Here is an 18,815-nt window from a genome sequence, read left to right on the forward strand (position 1 = left end):
TAATCATAGGTAATGAATAGTCACATCCATGTCCTGATGCAAGAGGGGTTCTAAATGCCCCTCTGCCAAGTAAAAAGACACTAGTATCATAAATGGTATGCGTTTTTGCACTTTTGTATTGCTTTCAACCATGACAAATGCATTCAATGGGAAATGTCATTTTAATAACGTTTTACAATCTTATCTGGCCATGTGCTGTGTGGCACATGCATACAGTGCTGAAAATACATGGGAACAGCATGGGGAAGACCCCTGGAAGCATCTCTGACACCCAGGTCACTGGCTAAAAGTGTGCCCATAAGAAGTGATCTTTGCCGCATCAGAAGATGCAGACTTGCAACTATCCCCATGCAAGTCCTTGTCCCAGGGCAGTGTTCAATTGTACCTCCCCCATTCCTTGCAATGCAAGCGCAAATATGCAGCCAACCACCCACCCACCCACAGGCTGCAATACTATACTGCTAGCTTGTACTTGAAATGGGGCCTTTTAGTTTGCAGGAGGCCAATGCTGGCCACTACCTCATGGCTGCGTCAGCGACGATGTCTCCATACTCAGTCCCCAGCCGCCACTATTTGTCCCGGGAACCTTCCCCACACTTTTCTTAGCCTGGCCTGTATTAGGGCAGCATTGGACGAGCCCACCAGACAACCAGAGACTCCTCCGGTGGGCCCTGGCTTCTCCATCAGGGGAGTTGAGAGTGCCAAGGTGAGGAGCATGATGATGATGACAGAAGTTAGCATCTGCTTTGTTTTCTTTTAATGCAAGTGTAAGTGTGCAGCCTGCCACCCACCCACCCCCAGGCTGCAATGCCATACTGCTAGCTTGCACTTGAAATGGGGCCTTTTAGTTTGGAGGAGGCCGAAGCTGGCCACTACCTCATGGCTGCTTCGGCAGCGAGGTATCCACACTCAGTCCCCAGCCGCCCCTATTTGTCCTGGTGTGCCTTATACTGTACATAAGATTAAGCACGTATAACAAAACATTACCTGTGCCCTCCCCAGTGCATTTAGTGGGAAGGACAGCCTATTCCGCTGTAGTGTGTGCATGCCAAACCCCTGTTCACAGTACATGCGAAGATGCCTCCCACCCTGCACCTGTCGTTGCAGACTTGCAACTATCCCCGTTCAAGTCCTTGTCCCAGGGCAGTGTTCAATTGTACCTCTCCCATTCCTTGCAATGCAAGCGCAAGTATGCAGCCTGCCACTCACCCACCCCCAGGCTGCAATACTATTCTGCTTGCTTGCTTGCACTTTAAATTGGGCCTTTTAGACATGTGGAGGCGGAATTTGGCCACCACGCCATGGCTGCGTGGGCAGCCTGGTATCCATACTCAGTCCCCAGCCGCCCGGTGGCCGGGTGTCCCCGCTTGCTCCCCAGCCTCCAGGGGGCGGCCAGGTGTCCATACTCGGTCCCCAGCCACCCCTATTTGTCCCGGTAACCTTTCCCACACTTTTCTTAGCCTGGCCTGCTTTAGGGCAGCATTGGCTGAGCCCACCAGACAACCAGACTCCTCCGGTGGGCCCTGGCTTCTCCATCAGGGGAGTTGAGAGTGCCAAGGTGAGGAGCATGATGAGGATGATAGAAGTTAGCATCGGCTTTGTTTTGTTGGAATGCAAGCGCATGTATGTAAGAGCGGCTAGGCCTGAAGTGGTCACCATTTTGGTGCATATCCTACCTCCTCCGAGGATTGCTGGATGTTTTCCTTCTACTATCCAAGTTCTATGACTCCCGTTAAAACAAAGCTTCAGGTGATAAATGATGGATGAGGTAGTGGCAAAGGAGAAAGAGCAGGAGGAACAGGGACCATTCACATCAATATCAGGCCAGTCAACCAGATATGTCTTGTAGGATATGTTTCTGTAACAAAAGGAGCGGTTCGGCTACACAGTTATAGGGCATACAGTGAGTGCAATGCCTACCAAAAATTTCGAGGCACTCCAATGCCCCTTGGAAATGACATGGAGGTCAGAGGGCCTTAACTAAACCTTTTTTTCCATTTATAGCAACTGGGTCTCCTGTGCACTGTTGGCCTAAGCAGTGAATGGAAGGGTTTCCAAAAATTATGAGGAACAGCAATGCCCCTTACAAGAGCCATGCAGCACAGCATATTACAAACATAAGTCCCATTATTGGGGAGTGGGTCTCCCATAGGATTTGCTTATACCTTCCAAGCAAAAGCTTTCAAAAATTAGGACGGAGCAACTTGCAATGCCCCTTACAAGAGCCATGCAGTACAGCATATTACAAGCATAAGTCCCATTATTGGGGAGTGGATCTCCCATAGTATTTGATAATGCCTTCCAAGCAAAAGCTTCCAAAAATTAGGACGGAGCAACTTACAATGCCCCTTACAAGAGCCATGCAGTACAGCATATTACAAACATAAGTCCCATTATTGGGGAGTGGGCCTCCCATAGTATTTGCTTATGTCTTCCAAGCAAAAGTTTCCAAAAATTAGGACGGAGCAACTTGCAATGCCCCTTACAACAGCCATGCAGTACAGCATATTACAAACATAAGTCCCATTATTGGGGAGTGGGTCTCCCATAGGATTTGCTTATGCCTTCCAAGCAAAAGCTTCCAAAAATTAGGACGGAGCAACTTGCAATGCCCCTTACAAGAGCCATGCAGTACAGCATATTACAAACATAAGTCCCATTATTGGGGAGTGGGTCTCCCATAGTATTTGCTTATGCCTTCCAAGCAAAAGCTTCCAAAAATTAGGACGGAGCAACTTGCAATGCCCCTTACAAAAGCCATGCAGTACAGCATATTACAAACATAAGTCCCATTATTGGGGAGTGGGTCTCCCATAGTATTTGCTTATGCCTTCCAAGCAAAAGCTTCCAAAAATTAGGACGGAGCAACTTGCAATGCCCCTTACAAGAGACGTGGAGGTCAGAGTGGTATAGCAAGACGCTTTTAATGCCCCTCAGAAGAGACGTGAAGGTCAGAGTGGTATAACAATACGCTTTTAATGCCCCTCAGAAGAGACATACAGTACAGCATCTTAAAAATATTATTCCCATTATTGGGGAGTGGGTCTCCCACAGTCTTTGCTTATGCCTTCCAAGCAAAAGCTGAAAAAAATTAGGACGGAGCAACTTGCAATGCCCCTTACAAGAGACATGGAGGTCAGAGTGGTATAACAAGACGCTTTTAATGCCCCTCAGAAGAGACGTGGAGGTCAGAGTGGTATAACAATACGCTTTTAATGCCCCTTACAAGAGACGTGGAGGTCAGAGTTGTATAACAAGACGCTTTTACTGCCCCTCAGAAGAGCCGTGGAGGTCATAGTGGTATAACAAGACGCTTTTAATGCCACTTACAAGAGACGTGGAGGTCAGAGTTGTATAACAAGACGCTTTTAATGCCCCTCAAAAGAGACGTGGAGGTCAGAGTGGTATAACAAGATGCTTTTAATGCCCCTTACAAGTGATGTGGAGGTCAGAGTGGTATAACAAGACACTTTTAATGCCCCTCAGAAGAGACATACAGTACAGCATCTTAAAAATATTATTCCCATTATTGGGGAGTGGGTCTCCCACAGTCTTTGCTTATGCCTTCCAAGCAAAAGCTGACAAAAATAAGGACGGAGGAACTTGCAATGCTGGCACCCTGGTGGTATAGTGGTGGTGGAGGCTGAGGATAAAGAGAAGAACATAAAACAGCCGAAATGAGGAAGCGTATACCCATGTGTGGGTGTGAAGCGGTGCATGTGAATACACCTCCCGAAATAACACAGTGGATTTGACTTTATGTAACTCTGCTGTCATTTGGTGGTGATGAGAAGTCTGGCCCAATCCAGCCCTTGTTCATTTTGATAAGGGTCAGCTTGTCAGCATAGCGCTTATCAGTTATAATTCCCCCAGTGGCGCTAAAAACACGCTCCGATAACACGCTAGCGGCAGGGCAGTCCAGGACCTCCAAGGCGTACAGAGCGAGTTCATTCCAAGTGTCCAGGTTGGATACCCAATAATTAAAAGGCACAGAGGAATCACGGAGGATGCTGGTACGGTCGGCAAGGTGCTCCCTCACCATCTTTTGAAACTTTCCACTCCTTGTGAGAGTACCCCACGCCTCAGGGCCTGTAAGCTGGGCGGGTGTCAGAAAACTGTCCCATAACGTTGACAGTGTTCCCCTGCCTCTGCTGGATTGGAATTGCATCTCTCTCGCCTGTACGCCTTGGTTGGGCAACGAACTGTGACCTCTGCCGCTAGTGTGTTCAGATGAGAATTTTTTTAAGAGTTCTGCAGCAAGGGACTTCTGGTACTGCCCCATTTTTGTAGACCTCTCCACCTCAGGAATAAGAGAGTGAAAGTTCTCCTTGTAGCGGGGGTCTAAAAGTGTCACTAACCAGTAATGACTGTCACCCAACATTTTGACAACGCGAGGGTCACGGTAAAGGCAGCGTAACATAAAGTCAGCCATGCGTGCCAGACTGGTAACGGGCAAGATTTCCGTGTCCTCACCAAGATGACGACTGACCATGCTCTCCTCCTCCTCCTCCTCCCCCCTGTCCTCAGACCACCCACGCTGAACCGACGGTATGACACTTGTACAGGTACTACCATCTACAGTGCATAATAGCAGCTCCTGTTCTTCCTCCTCCTCCTCTCCCTCATTGTCCCCCAATGCACGTTGGGATGAGATGAGGCTGGGCTGTGTGTAATCGCCTGCTACGGCTTCTTGATCCATCTCATCATACTCTGGCTGCAATGCCTCCTCTTTAATTCTCTGCAGAGAGCGTTGTAAAAGACAGACAAATGGGATGCTGACGCTAATGATGGCGTCATCGCCACTCACCATCTTGGTGGCCTCCTCAAAGTTTGTCAGGATGGTACTTATGTCAGACATCCAGGTCCACTCCTGAGGTCTTATGTGTGGAGTCTGACCTGAATATCAACGTCCTTGTTGCAGCTGGTACTCCACAACTGCTCTCTTCTGCTCACAAATCATTTGCAACATGTGTAGGGTAGAGTTCCAACGTGTGGGGACATCACACACCAGTCGGTGTGCCGGAAGCTGCAAACGCTGCTGCAACACAGCAAGGGCGGCGGAAGCTGTAGCCGACTTGCGAAAATGAGCTGACAGGCGGCGTACTTTCACGAGCAGATCTGGCAACTCGGGGTATGATTTAAGAAACCGCTGAACCACGAGGTTATGCACATGAGCCAGGCATGGTACGTGTGTGATCTCACCTCGCCTCAGAGCCGCCAGTAGGTTACGGCCATTGTCACGCACGACCATGCCGGGATGTAGGTTCAGCGGTCTCAGCCACAGATCTGCCTGCTCTTTCACAGCTGTCCACAACTCACAAGCAGTGTGAGGTTTATCACCTAAGCTTATGAGTTTCAGCACAGCCTGTTGCCGCTTGGCAGAGGCAGTACAGCAGTGCTTCCAGCTTGTAACTGATGTGGTGATATCTGAGATGGAGGCTGAACATGAGGAGGAGGAGGATGATGCGCAGGAGCTGTACACTGTGGGGCCAACTCTGACTGACATAGGGCCCGCAATCCTCGGTGTGGGGAGGATGTGTTCCGTCCCAAGGTCCAACTGGGTCCCGGCTTCCACTATGTTTACCCAGTGTGCCGTCAGAGAGATGTATCGTCCCTGGCCACAAGCACTTGTCCACGTGTCCGTTGTCAGGTGGACTCTCCCAGTAACTGCGTTGTTGAGGGCACGGCAGATGCTTTGGGACACGTGCTTGTGTAGTGCGGGGATGGCACACCGGGCAAAATAGTGTCGGCTGGGGACCGAGTACAGAGGGACGGCCACCGCCATAAGATTGCGGAAGGATTCCGTCTCCACCAGCCTAAAAGGCAGCATTTCCAACGCAAGCAGTCGTGAAATGTGCAAATTTAGGACTGTGGCCTGTGGGGCGTTAGCTGCGAATTTCCGCTTTTGTTCAAAGGTCTGGGATATGGACAATTGAACGCTGCGGTGGGACGTGGACGTGGACGTTGATGCTGTTTCTTGAGAAACTGCCATAACAAGTGAAGACTGAGAGGAGGGGGCATCTTTACATGCAGTATGGACAGGGGATTGCACACACACAACACGGGGTTCTATTGCACGCACAACAGTGGAAGAAGCAGTGGTGACACCCGCTGACACTGGTCGTGGACCCTGGGTTTCGCCCCACAAAGTCGGGTGCTTTGCTGCCATGTGCCGGATCATGCTGGTGGTGGTCAGGCTGGTAGTTTTGTCACCCCTGCTGATGCTGGTATGGCAGTTGGAACATATGGCCTTTTTGGGGTTATCAGCAGAGTCTTTAAAAAAATTCCAGGCTCTGGAAGACCTACCGCTTGTACTGGCAACGTCCCTCGTGTTGGTGTTACGGAGAACTTTTGCCCGCCTTCTGTCTGCAGCCACCACACTGCTTCTTCCTTCCTGTTGGGGTACTTTGCCTCCCTCCCCCTGTGTGCTGCTAGCCTCACTTTGCATGTCCTCCTTCCACGTTGGGTCAGTTACTAGATCATCCACCACCTCCTCCTCTTCCACTTGCGCACCACGATGCTCCTCCTCACTTCCTGGTAATTGTGTCTCGTCATCGTCCACCTCTTGTGACAAATTGCCAGCGTCGACTTCCTCTGGCCGTGGCTGTTCAAATATTTGGGCATCGCTACATGGGATCTCCTCTTCCACCCCTTCAAGCGTATCAGGCGAGGGGCACAAATATGGAAATGGACCAGTGAACTGCTCTTCAGAGTGTCCAAGTGTGGGATCAATTGCTGTCTGACGACACTCGGCATGGTGGGAGGAAGGAGCATCAGGGTGAGGAGGAGTATGCGGTCGAGACTCACGGCTACTAAGAGGTGACCGTGTGAAAGACAGACCGGAGGTGGTGGTGCCCAGGTAACTGGAAGTATTATCTGCTATCCAATTAATAACTTGTTCACACTGATCAGTTCTCAATACTGGTGTTGTTCTGTGCTTCCCTAGTAATTCGGTCAAGAAGTGGGAGCGAAAAGATGTGGCTGTTGGTTGTGGCACATTTTCACCTTGGCCACGGCCCCGTCCTCTGCACGAACCATCACCAGAACGTCCACTTCCACGTCCCTTGCCACGCGCCTTGCCCATTGTAAAGGAAGTAAAATAGCTTACACTTGCACTATCAATGGAAAAAGGGTAATAAAAAGTAGATTAGAACCGTGGAAGAGGAAAACCACAGTTCTATTTCTCTGACCTACACCCGACTCTTTTAAACAATCTGAACAATCAGGGAGAAACTATTACTGTTTTTCTTTATGGAAAAAATACCAAAAGCTGAATAATAGATAGTTAAAAAGTATGATAGTACAGAGATTTGACCAGAGAAACTGCAAAACCACACTGGGATTTGTCGGGCCTACACCAGACTATTTTCAACAGATATATTTTTGTGTCACAACAGTCAGGAGACACTACTGTTTTTCTTTACGGAAAAAATACCAAAAGCTGAATAATAGAGATTTTTTTTACCATGGAATGGCAAAACCACAGTTATTGTTTACTGGGTTATACCAGACAATTTTAAATATATAGATTTGCGGCTGAACAGAGAGCGACACACTCAAACAGTTTTTTTTAGATACCAAAGGCCCAAAACTGGATAGTACAGAGATTTGACCCGTGGAACTGCAAAACCACACTGGGATTTGTCGGGCCTACACCAGACTATTTTCAACAGATATATTTTTCTGTCACAACAGTCAGGAGACAATACTGTTTTTCTTTACGGAAAATATACCAAAACCTGAATAATAGAGATTTTTTACCGTGGGATGGCAAAACCACAGTTATTGTTTACTGGGGTATACCAGACTTTTTTAAATATATAGATTTGCGGCTGAACAGTGAGCAACACACTCAAACTGTTTTTTTTTAGATACCAAATGCCCAAAACTGGATAGTACAGAGATTTGACCCGTGGAACTGCAAAACCACACTGGGATTTGTTGGGCCTACACCAGACTATTTTCAACAGATATATTTTTGTTTCACAACAGTCAGGAGACACTACTGTTTTACTTTACGAAAAAATACCAAAAGCTGAATAATAGAGATTTTTTACCGTGGGATGGCAAAACCAAAGTTATTGTTTACTGGGGTATACCAGACAATTTTAAATATATAGATTTGCGGCTGAACAGTGAGCGACAGACTCAAACTGTTTTTCTTTTTTTTAGATACAAATGGCCCAAAAGTGGATAATACAGAGGTTCGAACCGTGGAAGTGAAAATCAACACTTCTGTTTCTCTAGCCTACACCAGATTAATTTCAACAGATATATTTGTGTCTGAAAAATCAGAGACATGCTTTTTTTTGGGGGGGACACCAAAAGGTTAATAAGACGGGTATTTGTACAGTGTGAAGGAGGGAAAAAAAAGAGGATTTAGATGAAAAAAAAAAGGATTTTTCCTGTCCCCTGAGACCTGGAGCTAAGTCCAGCAATTTCAGCAACAGGAGCAGCACACAGGACTGTAATGCAGCATTTGCTGGTATAACCACTGTGTTTCCTATACAGCCTTCCTGCCTGATATCTGGGATGGATATTAGTCCTGAGAAGGACTGTTTGTTTGATCTGGCAGCCTTTACAGACCCTACACTAACTAATTCGCAGTTTATATCTCTCCCTAAATCAGCAGCGCTGTCCCTACACTGTCTGATCCGGAGCGACTGTGTCCAAGATGGCGGCGCCCGGTTTTAAATACTCGAGGTGACGCTGTGTGGCCAGTCAATCACTGTAATGCCCACAACCAACATGGCTGCGGCATTACAGTGACTGGCTGGCAGTCCCTGCATGTTCATTGGCTCTGTAAAGAGCGCCAAACATGCAGGGCGGAGACCCGAGCTCCCGCCCGAGTAACCCGGAAATGCTCGGTGCTCGCCGAGCATCCCAAGTAGCGTGATGCTCGGGCGAGTACCGAGCAGTGTCGAGCATGTTCGCTCAACACTAATAACCATATAATATCCAAACTTAAACTTAAATCCACAGTATAAAGTAGACAGCAAAACAATAGTCTCTAGGACCTTCTATAATCAGGAAATACTAACTTGCATACTTAATAGCCACTCTATTAATCAGTCATCCCTTTGGATGGTCCTTCAGTTTAATTTGACCTACTCCCATTCAGTCTGGAGGAATAATATCTCACAATATCAGTGGCTTTTCACTCCCCCAATTCATGTATTATTAATGGATCCTCAAGCAATGGACAAAATAGGATACCATACATAGAAATCAGATACATACAGTGCTGGCCAAAAGTATTGGCACCCCTGCAATTCTGTCAGATAATACTCAGTTTCTTCCTGAAAATGATTGCAATCACAAATTCTTTGGTATTATTCTCTTCATTTAATTTGCTTGCAAGGAAAAAGCACAAAAGAGAATGAAGCAAAAATCAAATCATTGATCATTTCACACAAAACTCCAAAAAAAAGGGACGGACAAAAGTATTGGCACCCTCAGCCTAATACTTGGTTGCACAACCTTTAGCCAAAATAACTGCGAACAACCGCTTCCAGTAACCATCAATGAGTTTCTTACAATGCTCTGCTGGAATTGTAGATCATTCTTCTTTGGCAAACTGCTCCAGGTCCCTGATATTTGAAGGGTGCCTTCTAGAGATGAGCGGTGTTCGACTAGAACTGTTCGCCAATCTCAAATTCGAGCTGTTTTGGGCGGTGTTCGAGTTGTTCGACGAACCCGAACGATTTGCAAAAAATTCGGCTGTTCGAGGTTATGTTCGATAACTGTTCGTGCACCAAAAGCGTGTCCTGCATGTCTGGCTCTATTTAGAGCACCAATCATGCAGGGATTGTCTGCCACTCACTGTAATGCCACAGCCATGGTGGTTGTGGCATTACAGTGATTGCCCAAATCGATGGGAACAGTGCCAACAGTGAAACATGAAAAGCCGGCAATTCAGCAGCGGCATACACCTGTACCCGACAATTTAGAACCGAAAGAATAGAGCTTCACACATAGATTAGATAGATATAAACATGTCAGCCACATATATACGAAGTACAGTGACAGTGTTGCTTACTGTACTTGTCATTTAGCGCAAAGGATTTATCAAAAAAAATAATAGTGTTTTCATGCACCGTCTCTTTAAAAAAGCCGGCCGGCAATTCAGCAGCGGTACCCGACAATTTTTAACAGACAGAATAGAGCTTCACACATAGATTAGATAGATAGAAACATGTCAGTCACATATATATGAAGTACAGTGATAGTGTTGGTTACTGTACTTGTCATTTAGTATTAAAATAAAGGATTTATTATTAAAAAAATTGGCGTGGGGTTCCCCTTAATTTTAGGCTCTAGCGGAGGTTAAGCAGACGGCTGGGGCAGATGTTTGAAGCCTGGGAAGGGGGTAATACCCACAGAGCTTCCCAGGCTACTAATATCAGCCCCCAGCTGAATACATAGCCTTTACTAGCTATTAAAATGGGGGACCCCCCAAAAAAAATGACGTGGGGTCCCCCCTAATTTAATAGCTAGCAAAGGCTAGGCAGACAGCTGGGGGCTGATATTAATAGCCCAGGAAGGGAGCCATGAATATTGGCCCCCTCCCAGGCTAGAAACACCAGCCGTCAGCCGCCCAAGAAATGGCGCATTCATAGGATGCGCCAATTCTGGCACTTAGCCTCGCTCTTCCACGCTGCCCTGGTGCGGTGGCAGGGGGTAATAGGGTTGGGGTTGATGTCAGCTTATAATGCCAGCTGACATCAAGCCCAGGTTAGTAATGGAGAGGCGTCTATAAGACACCCCCATTACTAACCCCATAGTCAAAGTTAAAAAAAACACAAACACCCAGAATAAAGTCCTTTAATTGAAATAAAGACACAATCCTTTATTGTTCTAAATTAAACCATACTTACCGTCACGCCCATTCCAGCTGAAGCCAACGATCTCCTGCAATAAAAGAAAAATAATAAAGCAACCTCATCCTTACCTTTCCATGGTTCCCACGACAGCTTCAGCTCTGCTACATCGAGATGACAGGCTGGACCGCAGCAGAACGCTGCCATCCAGCCTCTCATCCCGCAGACACTGAGAAGCGCAGGCTTGCTTGCGCTGCTCAGCATCTCTCTGTGACGACATCCAGATGAGCCGAGTTCATGTCCAATGAACTCGGCTCACCTCATGCACGTCACTGACAGCGTGGGAAAATTCTCACGCTGAAGCGGTGAGTGCAGGAGAATTCTCCCACGCTGTCAGTGACGTGCATAAGGTGAGCTCATGTCCAATGAACTCAGCTCACCTCCTGCATGTCACTGACAGCGTGGGAGAATTCTCCTGCACTCAGCGCTTCAGCGTGAGAATTCTCCCACGCTGAAGCGCTGAGTGCAGGAGAATTTTCCCACGCTGTCAGTGACGTGCATAAGGTGAGCTCATGTCCAATGAACTCAGCTCACTTCCTGCACGTCACTGACAGCGTGGGAGAATTCTCCTGCACTCAGCGCTTCAGTGTGAGAATTCTCCCACTCTGAAGCGCTGAGTGCAGGAGAATTTTCCCACGCTGTCAGTGACGTGCATGAGGTGAGCCGAGTTCATTGGACATTAACTCGGCTCATCTGGATGCCCTCACAGAGAGACACTGTGGAGCGCAAGCAAGCCTGCGCTTCTCAGTGTCTGCGGGATGACAGGCTGGATGGCAGCGTTCTGCTGCGGTCCAGCCTGTCATCTCGATGTAGCAGAGCTGAAGCTGTCATGGGAACCATGGAAAGGTAAGGATGATGTTGCTTTATTATTTTTCTTTTATTTCAGGAGATCGTTGGCTTCAGCTGGAATGGGCGTGATGGTAAGTATGGTTTAATTTAGAACAATAAAGAATTGTGTGTTTATTTCAATTAAAGGACTTTTTTCTGGGTGTTGTGTTTTTTTTAAATACTTTACTAGAAATTCATGGTGGTCATGTCTAATATTGGCGTGACCCCATGAATTTCGGGCTTAGGGCCAGCTGATAATGCCAAGCTGGCCCTAACCCCTTTATTACCCAGTGAGCCACCGCATCAGGGCCCTGGATGAGTTGGGTACAGCGCCAGAAGATGGCGCTTCTATGAACGCGCCATTTTCCGGGGTGGCTGCGGACTGCAATTTGCAGCGGGGGTGGCCCAGAAAGCTTGGGCCTCCCTGCGCTGCGGATTCCAGCCCCCAGCTGCCTAGTTGTACCTGGCTGGACACAAAAACAGGGCGAAGCCCAACGTCAATTTTCTTTAAATTATTTCATGAAATAATTAAGAAAAAAAGGGCTTCCCTATATTGTTGTGTCCGGCCAGGTACAAATAGGCAGCTGGTGGTTGGGGGCAGCCCGTTCCTGCCTGCTGTACCTGGCTGGACACAAATATAGTGCGAAGCCCCACGTCAATTTTTTTTAAATTATTTCATGAATTTCCTGAAATAATTTAAAAAAATTGAAGTGGGGCTTCGCACTATATTTGTGTCCAGCCAGGTACAGCAGGCAGGAACGGGCTGCCCCCATCCACCAGCTGCCTATTTGTACCTGGCCGGACACAACAATATAGGGAAGCCCTTTTTTTCTTAATTATTTCATGAATTTCATGAAATAATTAAAAAAAATTGAAGTGGGGCTTCGCACTATATTTGTGTCCAGCCAGGTACAGCAGGCAGGAACGGGCTGCCCCCATCCACCAGCTGCCTATTTGTACCTGGCCGGACACAACAATATAGGGAAGCCCTTTTTTTCTTAATTATTTCATGAATTTCATGAAATAATTAAAAAAAATTGAAGTGGGGCTTCGCACTATATTTGTGTCCAGCCAGGTACAGCAGGCAGGAACGGGCTGCCCCCAACCACCAGCTGCCTATTTGTACCTGGCCGGACACAACAATATAGGGAAGGCCTTTTTTTCTTAATTATTTCATGAATTTCATGAAATAATTAAAAAAAAAGTACGTGGGGCTTCGCCCTATTTTTGTGTCCAGCCAGGTACAACTAGGCAGCTGGGGGCTGGAATCTGCAGCGCAGGGAGGCCCAAGCTTTCTGGGCCCCCCCCCGCTACAAATTGCAGTCCGCAGCCACCCCGGAAAATGGCGCGTTCATAGAAGCGCCATCTTCTGGCGCTGTACCCAACTCATCCAGGGCCCTGGTGCGGTGGCTTACTGGGTAATAAAGGGGTTAGGGCCAGCTTGGTATTATCAGCTGGCCCCAAGCCCGAAATTCATGGGGTCACGCCAGTATTAGACATGACCGCCATGAATTTCTAGTAAAGTATTTAAAAAAAACACAACACCCAGAATAAAGTCCTTTAATTGAAATAAAGACACAATTCTTTATTGTTCTAAATTAAACCATACTTACCATCACACCCATTCCAGCTGAAGCCAACGATCTCCTGCAATAAAAGAAAAATAATAAACCAACCTCATCCTTACCTTTCCATGGTTCCCACGACAGCTTCAGCTCTGCTACATCGAGATGACTGGCTGGACCGCAGCAGAACGCTGCCATCCAGTCTGTCATCCCGCAGACACTGAGAAGCGCAGGCATGCTTGCGCTCCTCACTGTCTCGCTGTGACGGCATCCAGATGAGCCGAGGTCATGTCCAATGAACTCGGCTCACCTCATGCACGTCACTGACAGCGTGGGAAAATTCTCCTGCAATCAGCGCTTCAGCGTGAGAATTTTCCCACGCTGTCAGTGACGTGCATGAGGTGAGCCGAGTTCATTGGACATGAACTCGGCTCATCTGGATGTCGTCACAGAGAGACGCTGAGCAGCGCAAGCAAGCCTGCGCTTCTCAGTGTCTGTGGGATGACAGGCTGGATGGCAGCGTTCTGCTGCGGTCCAGCCTGTCATCTCGATGTAGCAGAGCTGAAGCTGTCGTGGGAACCATGGAAAGGTAAGGATGAGGTTGCTTTATTATTTTTCTTTTATTGCAGGAGATCGTTGGTCCCTTTTGGATAGTACGGGTTGACACTGTTGTACCCTCGGACTGCAGGGCAGCTTGAACTTGTTTGGAAGTTAGTCGAGGTTCTTTATCCACCATCCGCACAATCTTGCGTTGAAATCTCTTGTCAATTTTTCTTTTCCGTCCACATCTAGGGAGGTTAGCCACAGTGCCATGGGCTTTAAACTTCTTGATGACACTGCACACGGAAGACACAGGAACATTCAGGTCTTTGGAGATGGACTTGTAGCCTTGAGATTGCTCATGCTTCCTCACAATTTGGTTTCTCAAGTCCTCAGACAGTTCTTTGGTCTTCTTTCTTTTCTCCATGCTCAATGTGGTACACACAAGGACACAGGACAGAGGTTGAGTCAACTTTAATCCATGTTAACTGGCTGCAAGTGTGATTTAGTTATTGCCAACACCTGTTAGGTGCCACAGGTAAGTTACAGGTGCTGTTAATTACACGAATTAGAGAAGCATCACATGATTTTTCAAAGGGTGCCAATACTTTTGTCCACCCCCTTTTTTAGGTTTGGTGTGGAATTATATCCAATTTGGCTTTAGGACAATTCTTTTTGTGTTTTTTTCATTGAAGACAAATTAAATGAAGAGAATAATACCAAAGAATTTGTGATTGCAATCATTTTCAGAAAGAAACTGAGTATTATCTGACAGAATTGCAGGGGTGCCAATACTTTTGGCCAGCACTGTATCTATTCATGAATGAGCTCCATTATACGTGCCTTTGTTTGACAGTGGTCTCTCTAATGCTACGTATAATATATTAGTGTGACATGCAGAAGTAGTGCTGTTGCTTTAAAAGCATTCAGCAACTATTAGAAGTAAGGCTGAGTTCACACGATGCGTATTTAATGCGTTTCCGCGGCGTTTTTGCAGTTGCGTAAACGCCCCGGGAAACGCATGAAAAACGCATGGTAGAAGGGCAGCAATGTTCCCCAATTGAAATCCGCATGTGCTGTGCCCATGATGCGGATTTTTCTGCAGCGTAAACGCTGCACTCAAAAATCCGCAGCATGTCAATTAATTTTGCGGAAACGCGGCATTTTCGCCGCCATTGACTTGCATTAGAACGCGCCCATTCCGCAAGACTGCATCTGTACTTGCGTTATTGGCGCGTTCTAATGTGCGGATGGTACCCGGGTGTGGAGAAGAGGAGAGTCTCATCCACACCCAGGTACCGTTAAAAAAGCTGTAAAACAAGAATAAAATAAAAAATATATATATACTTACCATCTGTCGGCCCGCGCAGCGCTCCTGCTTGGTTCCCGGCACTTGCAGTGAGTTGAAGGACCTGCGCTGACGTCAGAGTCATGTGACGGGTCATGTGACGCTGACGTCGGCAGGTCTTTCAATTCAAAGTTGCCGGCAGCCGGGAGAAAGGAGTGTAAAACAGGACAGCGTGGGCCATCGGAGATAAGTATATATACTCTCTCGGGTCACACTATATAAATCCATGCTGGTTGCATGGATTTATATAGTGTGACCTAGTTGTCAAGCACTTTCCAGGTGATGCTAAAATCACCTGGAAAGCGCTTGTCAATCTGCATGCGGAAACGCATGTGAATCCGCATGTGGATCCGCATGTATTCTGCAGGAAAAACGCATGCAGATTGTGCATGCGATTTTTCTGCCAGGGAGATGCAGAAATGATGCAGAAATTTTCTGCTTCATTTCTGCATCGTGTGCACATACCCTAACACAAGCACAGGAGACAGGAAGTGTTGTGCTCCAGAAGCATCCAGGAACTAGAGGGGTTAACACAGTCACATGAGAAGGGGAGTGTTTTAGCAGAGCCCCAGGGGAATTGTAGAAAGTGGTTTACTGTCTGGCTGGAGCCGAAGAGAAAGGTGGTGTGTGTGTTCTGTATCTCACAGATGCACCCCTGCAAGTGAAAAGAATTCAAGTCAGGAGTGAAGCTAAGCACAGGTCAGGTAGAGTTCCTGAACTAGCAGTGCAGAGTATTCTCAGGCAGAAAGATAATGACTGGAAGAAATGGTGTCACAGGGATCATCTCCCTCAGCAAACCCTCCCCCCTCCTCCATATAACTGTGCTGTTGAGAATGCTGTGTTCATTAATGTGCCTTTGCATTAGAACTGTGCTGCCCTGTACTACTAGGAAGACTGTGAACTGCTGTGTTGCTAAAGAAACTGTACTGTTTGTCACTGGAGTCTGTTGCGCATAAGACTTAACTTGCACTGGCTGTGCAGCTTCTTATTAAATGCTACTGTTCTACCATTTATGAGGACTCTTGTCAAGTGTGTCTGGTCAGCAAGTGAAACAACCTATGTGTCTGTGCCTGAGGGTCAATACCCCTGTGTGCCTGAGAGAAGCTGTAGTACATGGTCTATGGTCGCCCAGAGTAACGGTTCCCCCAGGATTCCAAAGAATTCATGTAACCTGTCTCGACCTTATCTGAGCCTAGTGGCATGCGTGTAGCATTGGTGGCCCGTACAGGGAATCCTGATCAGGAATTAGTGTTTAGAGGGAGAAGAGGAAAAGTGTCTGGAAAAACACCACAGCACAGCACCTCAACTCAACTCTGCTACTCCAGTTAAAGGGGACCAGCCCTAAAGAAAACTCACCAGCAGCAATGGATGTGGAAATAAGTGGACAGAATTAGTGAGCTGCTTCTTCAGTTAACCTGTGAGGAATTGAGAACAGTAGCAGAACCTATAAAGATGTCAGAAGAACAGATTTCTAAAGCACACAACAGCAGGCAACTGTTAGCTGCCATTAATGCAAAAATGGATGAGCTGGGGAAGACGTCATGGGGACATTCCTCCAGAAGCTAACACAGTTTCTAACCAGGTTGAAGTTGGAGGATGGAGGGGCGGCACCAATTACCAAAAGCGGGAATCTCCATCCGCAGACCGAAGTACAGGAATTGAAAGAACAATTCAAAGCCCTAACAACAGCCCTGCAGGAATCGACCAAAACCTCTGAACGGGTGATAGACTCAGACAGGACCTTTAACCTGCTTGGGTTAGATAAATTAGGGAGACAGTCCTCTCTAACACTACAAATCATCATAAGGAAAGAATTCAAGCTCCTGGGACAGATTAGAGAGTGTGAACAGAAAGAGAGACTGTCTTATATGAGCTTGTTGCACCAGATCGATGCAGGCTTACAGTAAGGCTACCAGCCAGATGAGATCGTTGAGGGGGTGGTGAAAGCGATCAGCCCAGGACTGAAACTCCGTAGTATGCTAGAAATGAAGAGTCAATTGACCTTGCAACACCTGAAGATGATTTTAAAAGGGCACTATAAAGAAGAGAGTACTTCAGAATTGTTCCACTGACTCATTAACTTCTCACAGAAAAATAATGAAGCACCTCAAAGTTTCTTGTTCAGAGCAATTGAATGAACTGAAGGATAGATTGTTGTTTGCATCCAGAAATGTAGAAGCGGAAGAGAAGTTTGAAGCTGGACTAGTCCAGAAGAAGTTCTTGAGATCATTGGGAATGGGATTAATCAACAAAGATATCAACTTGCAGCTGAAACAGAACCTAGAAGATCCTGGTATTCTGGACAAAGTCCTAATTGAAAAAATGAATGAGTGAGCTAGTTTGGAGTCAGAGAGCGAACAGAAGTTAAAGAAATGCTCTGCTCCTAAAATCACCATAATGAGTCAGCTGAAGTTGGAGACCCCCACTGAGCAGTCTGAAGATCATCATGGAGACACTCCAGTGCCACCTCTGAGAGGGAACCTTAAATCATCAACAAAAGAGAGAACCGCCAGCGCTGACTGGGAGGAAGTAATAGGAGAACTGCGAGCCGTGTTGATTGAGATGAAAAAGTTGATTTGTTCCAGGACAGAACCTGTATCCATCAGACCCAGGAGTGGGTTCCAAAACAGAAGATACTCGGCTTGGGAAGCGTGCCGTTCATCAAATCAGAGTATGATGTGTGTCCACTGTCTAAGATGTGATGAGGAAGGACATTATGCCAAGGAATGACAATGGTTATAGTCATTTGGGTTAAAAGACAGGAGGTTCCCAGAAGCAAATCCAAATCTCACCAAACCCCAGAACAGCGCATGAGGTAAAACGACTGCGTCAGTACTATCCCCAAGTGTGTTCCCATCTACAACAGCTGCAAGAGAGACAGGACCATCAGTTACTTAATGGCCAGTGTGGAGATCAAACTATGTACTTCTGGGAGGAGGATTCCTCAGTCAGTAAAGATAGCCTCACCAGCCCAATAAGTGAAAGGTGCTTTATACAGAGCCAGCTAGATGGACTCCTGGTAAATGCACTGTGGGACACAGGAGTCCAAGCGAGCCTTTTAAATGAAGAATAGAGAAGGTGCTACCTGCCACATACCTGCCTTCGGTCACTAAAAGAACTCTTAGGACCAGTGGAACTCCACTGCAAAGCTGTCAACCAGACCGAAATCCCATTCATAGGCTGGGTGGAAGTGACTTTCCAACTGAGGGCCACAAAGAACAGCAACACCATTGAGCTTTGTACCTCTTCTCGTGACCAATGATCAGAACATGGCAGAGGATCCTATTCTGGGTTATAATGTAATCAGTGAGGTCATCACGAAACACAAGTCAGGGACACTGGTGGTGGATGCAATTGCAACATCGCTTGCTATACCCAACGCCATGGCGGAAAATGTGATTCATAGAGTAAAGAAAGCACCGAATAAAATGGGCCTAAAAGAAGCTAATATAATTTGGAAAAGGTATAGGAAAAGGAAAAGATGTGTGAATAAAATTTAGCTTTTATTATTATAACTAAAAACTCTTGTTTCATAAAAATTGTTTATAAATGAATTATCATACATCAAAGGATGTATATAGGGCTACTGCTATATAGTTTTGAGCAGTTCTGGCCCAAAAGTTCCTATTTTAGATGTGGAGACACAAAGATAAA

General features: G+C 46.7%; 1 protein-coding gene across 2 annotated transcripts in view; it reads right to left on the reverse strand.

The window, feature by feature from the left end:
• Positions 1 to 18,815, reverse strand: part of LOC141257388 (calpain-8-like) — a 260,656-nt gene that overhangs the window by 128,500 nt on the left and 113,341 nt on the right. The gene's annotated exons all lie outside the window — the stretch shown is intronic.

The sequence above is a fragment of the Phyllobates terribilis genome, unplaced genomic scaffold (assembly GCF_046119375.1).
Source record: "Phyllobates terribilis strain yellow unplaced genomic scaffold, ASM4611937v1 Scaffold_3__8_contigs__length_932513732, whole genome shotgun sequence".
NCBI lineage: Eukaryota > Metazoa > Chordata > Amphibia > Anura > Dendrobatidae > Phyllobates > Phyllobates terribilis.